The 6,538-nt window shown below is 32.4% G+C and overlaps 1 pseudogene; it reads right to left on the bottom strand.

Annotated features, from left to right (window-relative positions):
* Nucleotides 1–989: 989 nt before the first annotated feature.
* Nucleotides 990–1,191, bottom strand: LOC124095771 (H/ACA ribonucleoprotein complex subunit 3-like; annotated as a pseudogene).
* Between the last annotated feature and the right edge of the window lie 5,347 nt (nt 1,192–6,538).

Genomic DNA, 6,538 nt, shown 5'->3' with positions numbered 1-6,538 from the left:
TTGGGGTAAAATTGGGAGTTCATAACCAACTTGAATCTAATGTATGAAATATGATATGTCAAGAGCTTTATAATGTTTTGAACAACCAATAAAAAAAATTAAAAAAAAAAAAAAAGAAATTGAAGAAAATAAAAAAAAAAATAAAAGATTTTCTACTATGTTTTCTTCTAGTTTTATTATATTACATTCTGTGTAGGATACTAGCTTCCAGTTTCATTCTGTTGCACGTGGTCCTCTAGTCTCTAGTTTTGTCAACAACATTTGTTGAAGAGAATGTCATTTCCCTACTGTGTATTCTTGCTTTTGACCCATAGGTATGGATTTATTGGGGGGGTTTCTATTTTGTTTCATTGGTCTATATGTCTGTTCTTATAACAGAACTTTGCTGAGTTTTTAAAATTTCCCTTTGCAATAGATTCTCAAATCTGGTTGCGCAGTCCATCCAGATTGGCTCTTTCTCAATATTGCTTTGGCTATTTTTTTTGTTTGTTTGTTTTGTCATTTTGTATGACTTTTAAATTGTATTTATCTATCCCTACAAGATATATCACTGGTATTTTGATAGAAATTACACTGAATCTGTACATCATTCTGTATAGTATGAACATATCACTGATACTTTCATTAAGAACATGGAATAGCTTTCCCTTTATTTCTGTCTTCATTATTTTCTTGCATCAGTGTTTTGTCATTTATATTCTATGAATCTTTCACCTTCCTATTTGTTTATTCTGAAATATTTTTCTTTAAAATCATTTTATCTTCAATAAAGTGGCAATAATTCAAAATATGAAAAAACCTGTTCCCTTTAAAGAGGATGCCTCCATGAGGACTCCATACAAGTATTATCCAAGGTAAGGAGGAGACTGGGTTCCAAAAGGCATGGGGTAAGAAGGCTTCACATGGCACAAATTGGTGCATTGGTTGTTTGGTTACGGATTCTCTGAAATGGAGAAGGCGACTGAAGAGACCTGAAATTTCAGGTACTCTCAGAGAACAGGGTGTGGCTTCTGGGTCTTGAGTACCTTGAAGCATTTCCTGATGGTGATTTGGAGTCCTCGGTAATTGTAGTCTGGGGAGAACCCAGCAGGATGGGCTGATCAGGTCTGTTGTCTCAAAGGGTCAAATTTCTTTTAGAAATTTTCTATAGACCCTCTCTTCTTGTTAGTTGAGGTAATGCTGGAGAAACATGACCACACTTAAACCTGAGGCTCCAAGTCTGAAATATTTTCTTGATATTATTAAAATGTGATTACTTTCTTTAGGATAGTTTGTGGCTAGTGTACAGAAACAGAACAAATCATATATCAATTTTGTGCCCTGCAGCTTCATTGGATTTAATAGTTCTAACCATTTTTCTTTTGTAGGGTCATTAGGGTTTGTTACTTAGTAAGATCATATTGCCAATAAGCAGAGATCATTTTCCTTCCTGTTTGAATGTCTGTTCTTCCATCCCTCATATCTTCTCTCTTACCCTCCTTTCTCCTTCCCTCCCCCTCTCCCTCTTCCTCTTCCTCTCTCTCTCCCTCTCTTCCTCTTCATCTCCCTTGCTCCTGATCTTAGTGGAAACACATTCAGTGGTTCTTTTTTGAGTAGTTGGTAGCTATGGGCTTTTCATTTATGGACTTTATCTTGTTGCTGTACATTTCTTTTATACCTGTTGGGTTGAAATTGTTTGACATTATCAAAGTTTCTTCCTCTACCTATTGAGGTGATCACATTATTTACATCCTTCATTCTGTTAATGTGGTGTATCACATTAATTGATTTGTACATACATGTTGAACCATCCTTGTGTCCTAGAGATAAATCCTATTTGTTCATGGTATATGATCCTTTTAGGTGCTATTGATTTTCATTTGATTGCATTTTGTTCAGATTTTTGTATCTATGAATTCATATTTATCAGAGATATTGGTCTGTAGTTTTTATGTCTTTTACTATGGTGTCTCTGTCTGGCTTTGGTATCAGGATAAGTTTGTCTCATAAAATGAATTTGGAAGTATTACCCTTTGAAAATTTTGGAATTATTGGTATTGATTCTCTTTAAATATTTGATAGGGTAACTAAGAAGTACAAAGAGAAGCTAATTACTCTAGCTGACAACTTTTCAATTTTATTACCCTTTCAGAAAAGCTACTCTTGTTTTCATTATTTTTTCCACTGTTTTAGTCTCTACTTTTCTTATTTCTGATCTTTGTTATTTTCTTCCTTTGTTAAATTCAGGATTAGTTTGTTCTTTGTTTGTATTCTCTTTACATGAGAAGTTAGATTTGTTCAGTTGAGATCGTTCTTCTTTTTTGACATAGGTACTTATTACTATAAACTTTATTCTTAGTACAGCTTCTCCTGAATCTCATATGTATTAGTACGTTCTGTTTTCATTTTCATTTGTCTTGAGATATTTTGTAATTTCTTTGTTTATTTCTTCTTTGACTAAGTGGTTATTCAGAAGTGTCTTGTCAATTTCCTTTTATTTGTGAATTTTCCAGTTTTCCTTTGTAATTAGTTTGTAATTTTCTTTCATTTTATTCAGAAAAAGATACTTAGTATGAGTTCTTTCTCTTAAAATCAATAAAACTGATTTGTGATCTAATGTGTAATATGTTCTGGAAAATGTTCTCTGTGCACTTGAGAAGGGTGCATATTCTGCTGCCATTGGGTGGGATGTTTATATACACATGTTAAGTCCATTTGATCTACAGTCTTGACAGTATTCACTATTAACATTGATTTTTATGTCTAGATTTTCTCTCCATTATTGAGGGTGAGCTATTGAAGTTTCCTATTATTATTATTATACTATCTAGTACTACCTTTGGATATGTCAATATTTGCTTCAGGTATTTATGTGTTCTGATAGTAAGTACATATATATTTATAATTGCTAGGTTTTCCAGTGAATTGACCCCTTTATCATTATATTATTACCTTTTTTGTCTTCTGTTATTGCAATTGTTCTGTATTTGTCTGCACATTTACCTGCATCAGTAGTTTGACACTTACATAAACCTTTGAGTTGATTTTTGCCTCCTTTTGTTTCAACTTGAAGAACTCTGTTTAGTATGTCTTATAAGGTAGGTCTAGTAGAGATAACTCCCTAAAAGTTTGTTCGAGCAAGTCTTTATCTTTCCTTCACTTCTGCAAGACAGTTTTGCCACATATAGTATTTTTGGTAAGCCAGAATATTTTTGTTTTTCTGGGTTTTTTTTTTTTTTTGGTTTGGTTTTGTGTTTATTTGGTTTTTTCCCCCCTTTACTTTAAATAATGTATCATTCCATTCTCTTATGGCCTGAAAGGTTTCTGTTGAGAAACTTGCAGATTTCTTATCAAAGTTACATTACACATGATAAATCACTTATTTTATACTTTTGAAATTATGCTTATTTTTGATAATTTGAATGTTTTCTTAATTTAACTCTTTGCTTTCTGACTTAAGAATAGTTATGTATCAAATTTATGCACATTTTTACTAGTTTACCAATTGGATTTTTACTTTAAGTATCTTTTGGCCACAGAACATAGTTAGTATGAACCTAATCCTTTATATTGGTTGAGATTTTTTATTACTTATATGTGTTGTTCTTAGGAATCTTAGGAATCCATGACTGTTTGAGAAGAATATTTATTCTCATCTAGTTTGATGCAATAGTTTTTGAACATTAGGTGGATGTTAATAATTTTATTTTCAATTATTCTCTATATTTAATGATTTATAAATTATTAAAAGAAGTATGCCAATCTGTCCCTGTTTCTTTTCCACCTGATGTTTGTTTTCTCTATTCAATTCTGTGAATATCTGAGGTTTTGACATCAGAGGTATGTAATTCTTTGTTCTCTTACTTAAGAATAATTATAGTGAGAGATAGGGATTTAATTTTATTTTGTTGCATATGGGTTTCCAGTTTTCTCAGCACCATTTGTTGAAGAGGCTATCTTTTCTCCATTGCATGTTTTTGGCACCTTGCCTAATATAAAATAATTGTAATTTTGTGGGTTAGTCTCTGTGCCCTCTATTCTGTACCATTGATCTACCAGTCTGTTTTGGTGCCAAATACCATGCTGTTTTTGCTACAATTGCACTGTAGCATAGTTTAAGGTCTTGTATAGTGATGCCACCTGTTTCACTCTTCCTGCTAAGGATTGCATAAGCTTCTGGGTCTCTTATTTTTCCAGATGAATTCCATGATTGCTTTTTCTATTTCTATGAGAAATGCCATTGGGATTTTGATCAGAATTGCATTAAATCTGTATGGTGCTTTTGGTAGTATGGTTACTTTGATAATATTAATTTTGCATATCTAAGAACAAGGTAGATCTTTCTGTCTTCTAAGGTTTTCTTTGATTTAGCAAATGTTTACTCTCCATACCTCAGATAGAGCAATAATCTCTATGGTGTATAAAGAACTAAAAAAGCTAAACACCATAAAAACAAATAACCCAATCAATAAATGGGCCAAGGAACTGAACAGACACTTCTCAGAAGAGGATATACAACCAACAAACAAATATATGAAAAAATGTTCATCATTTCTAGCAATTAGAGAAATGCAAATCAAAACTACTCTAAGATTTTATGTCACTTCTATTAGAATGGCAGCTATTATGATGACAAACAATAATAAGTGGTGGTGAGGATGTGGGGAAAAAAAGAACACTCACACATTGCTGCTGGGCCTGAAAATTGGTGCAGCCAAAATGGAAATCAGTATGGAGATTCCTTGGAAAACAGGGAATAGAACCACCATTTGACCCAACTATCCCACTCCTCAGTCTATATCCAAAAAAGTTAAAAATATACCACTTATATTTTTTGTTTACTTTTATGATCCATGCTTTGAAGTTTTGCTTGGTGGGTTTTCATGGCTACCACCTTTACATATTTATTGCAAATACAATCTCTTTCATTTTATTACATAAACTTTAAAACTTGATTTTAACATGCCTTCTTTAAATTTCTCTGGTGTTAAAGAATTAAAGAATTAGTTTTTACTTTTCCCAATAGTGAAACATTTTACCCTTGAAATTTAGGGACAATATTTCATTTTAACCTTAATGTTGACTGTAGTATTTATCTCTTATTAACTTCTTCGTATAAGTATATAAACCTATCTTTGGTGTTTCAATTTTGTCTCATTAATATGTTTTTGTGTTATTGAGAAAGCACTTGTAATTTTGATCTCTATGGCTGTGCACTATGTCTGGAATGGATTTCAGTGTTAGGAAGACTCAGTCTTCTTTTGCTTCACATTTGTTTATACACAGGACCCACAAGTAATTGCATTAGGCTTTTTATCAACATGGAATTTTAAATTTCTGAGCTTGCTGCTTCAATGCAACTCCTACCATGTTTGAGACTATTCTGTTCCTGTACTCTGTTAGTTAGCAAGATAAGAATAGTGAGATATATTAAGCAAGGTACAAATCCATCCTAGCTATGATGTTGGCATGAATTATCAAAGAACTTCATGCTCAATATAATACAGGTCCAGATATGTTACATTATATTTCTATGTAGCTGGAAAAATAAAAATTATTTCATTAAAAGTCACCAGTTATTAAGTCTACCAGGAAATGTGCTAATTATCTATTGTCTAATTATTTGTTTCATTAATTCTTTTGGCAAGTGTTATACCCCCATTTTACCAAGTTGGAAATTGAAGCTTAAAGAAATTATTTAATTTTAATATCAACACAATTATTTTGTGGCAAATTTGGGATTCATAGACACATCTATCTGACATCAAAGCCATTATGATATGATGAACTCTAATTATATATGAAAGTAGGCAATTAAGAGATTCTCTTAAAAATTAGAGTATTGGAAGTAAATCAGGTTTCCTAAGAGACACATGTCATGGTTTTCACTCTGTTCATGACATATTTTAAAAAGGCAATCAAGTAAAATAGGAATGTGTATCCTGAAGAAAGTCTTAGGGGAAAATAAACTGTCTTTAAATCATTTAACAGTCTACGATATTGACAAGGCAACACCCTTCATTATTCTTTACCAGCTCAAGAATAAAAAATCGGGAAACAAGATCAACAGATTTTTGTTACAAGGAAGTTGTGTTTTGGTGGTGTTGTTTGATTTTTGTAATTCTGAGCTATCTACTGATAAAACCAATAACATCTCTGTCATCTCTAACTTCACCAGAAATATGTAAACTCTGTTGTATAGGGTTTTCCTGTGTCATATTAATGCATGGTTGGTCTAAATGCATTGGCATATTTCTATGGTGAGATTAATCGTGTCTTCCAAAGCAATATGTGGAAATTCTAGCCATCTTTATCCATGAGTGTGACCTTATGTGAACACAGGATTTTTGCCAATGAGAGTGCACTAGAATAGACGGGCTTAAGTCCAACGACTGGTGTTCTAACAGGAAGAGAGAGTTTTGGAGTCACACAAATACACAGAGGAAAGACAACCATAGGAAAACACAGGTAGAAATTGTACTGATAGAGCAACAAGTCAAAGAATGCTAAGAATTTACAGCAATTAGCACAAGTTGGGAAGGATGAAAAAAGGATTCTT

Source organism: Marmota monax, unplaced genomic scaffold (assembly GCF_021218885.2).
Source record: "Marmota monax isolate L192 unplaced genomic scaffold, Marmota_monax_Labrador192_F-V1.1 WCK01_AAM20220418_F8-fsc00030, whole genome shotgun sequence".
Lineage (NCBI taxonomy): Eukaryota > Metazoa > Chordata > Mammalia > Rodentia > Sciuridae > Marmota > Marmota monax.
This window is presented reverse-complemented; position numbering and strand designations above follow the sequence as displayed.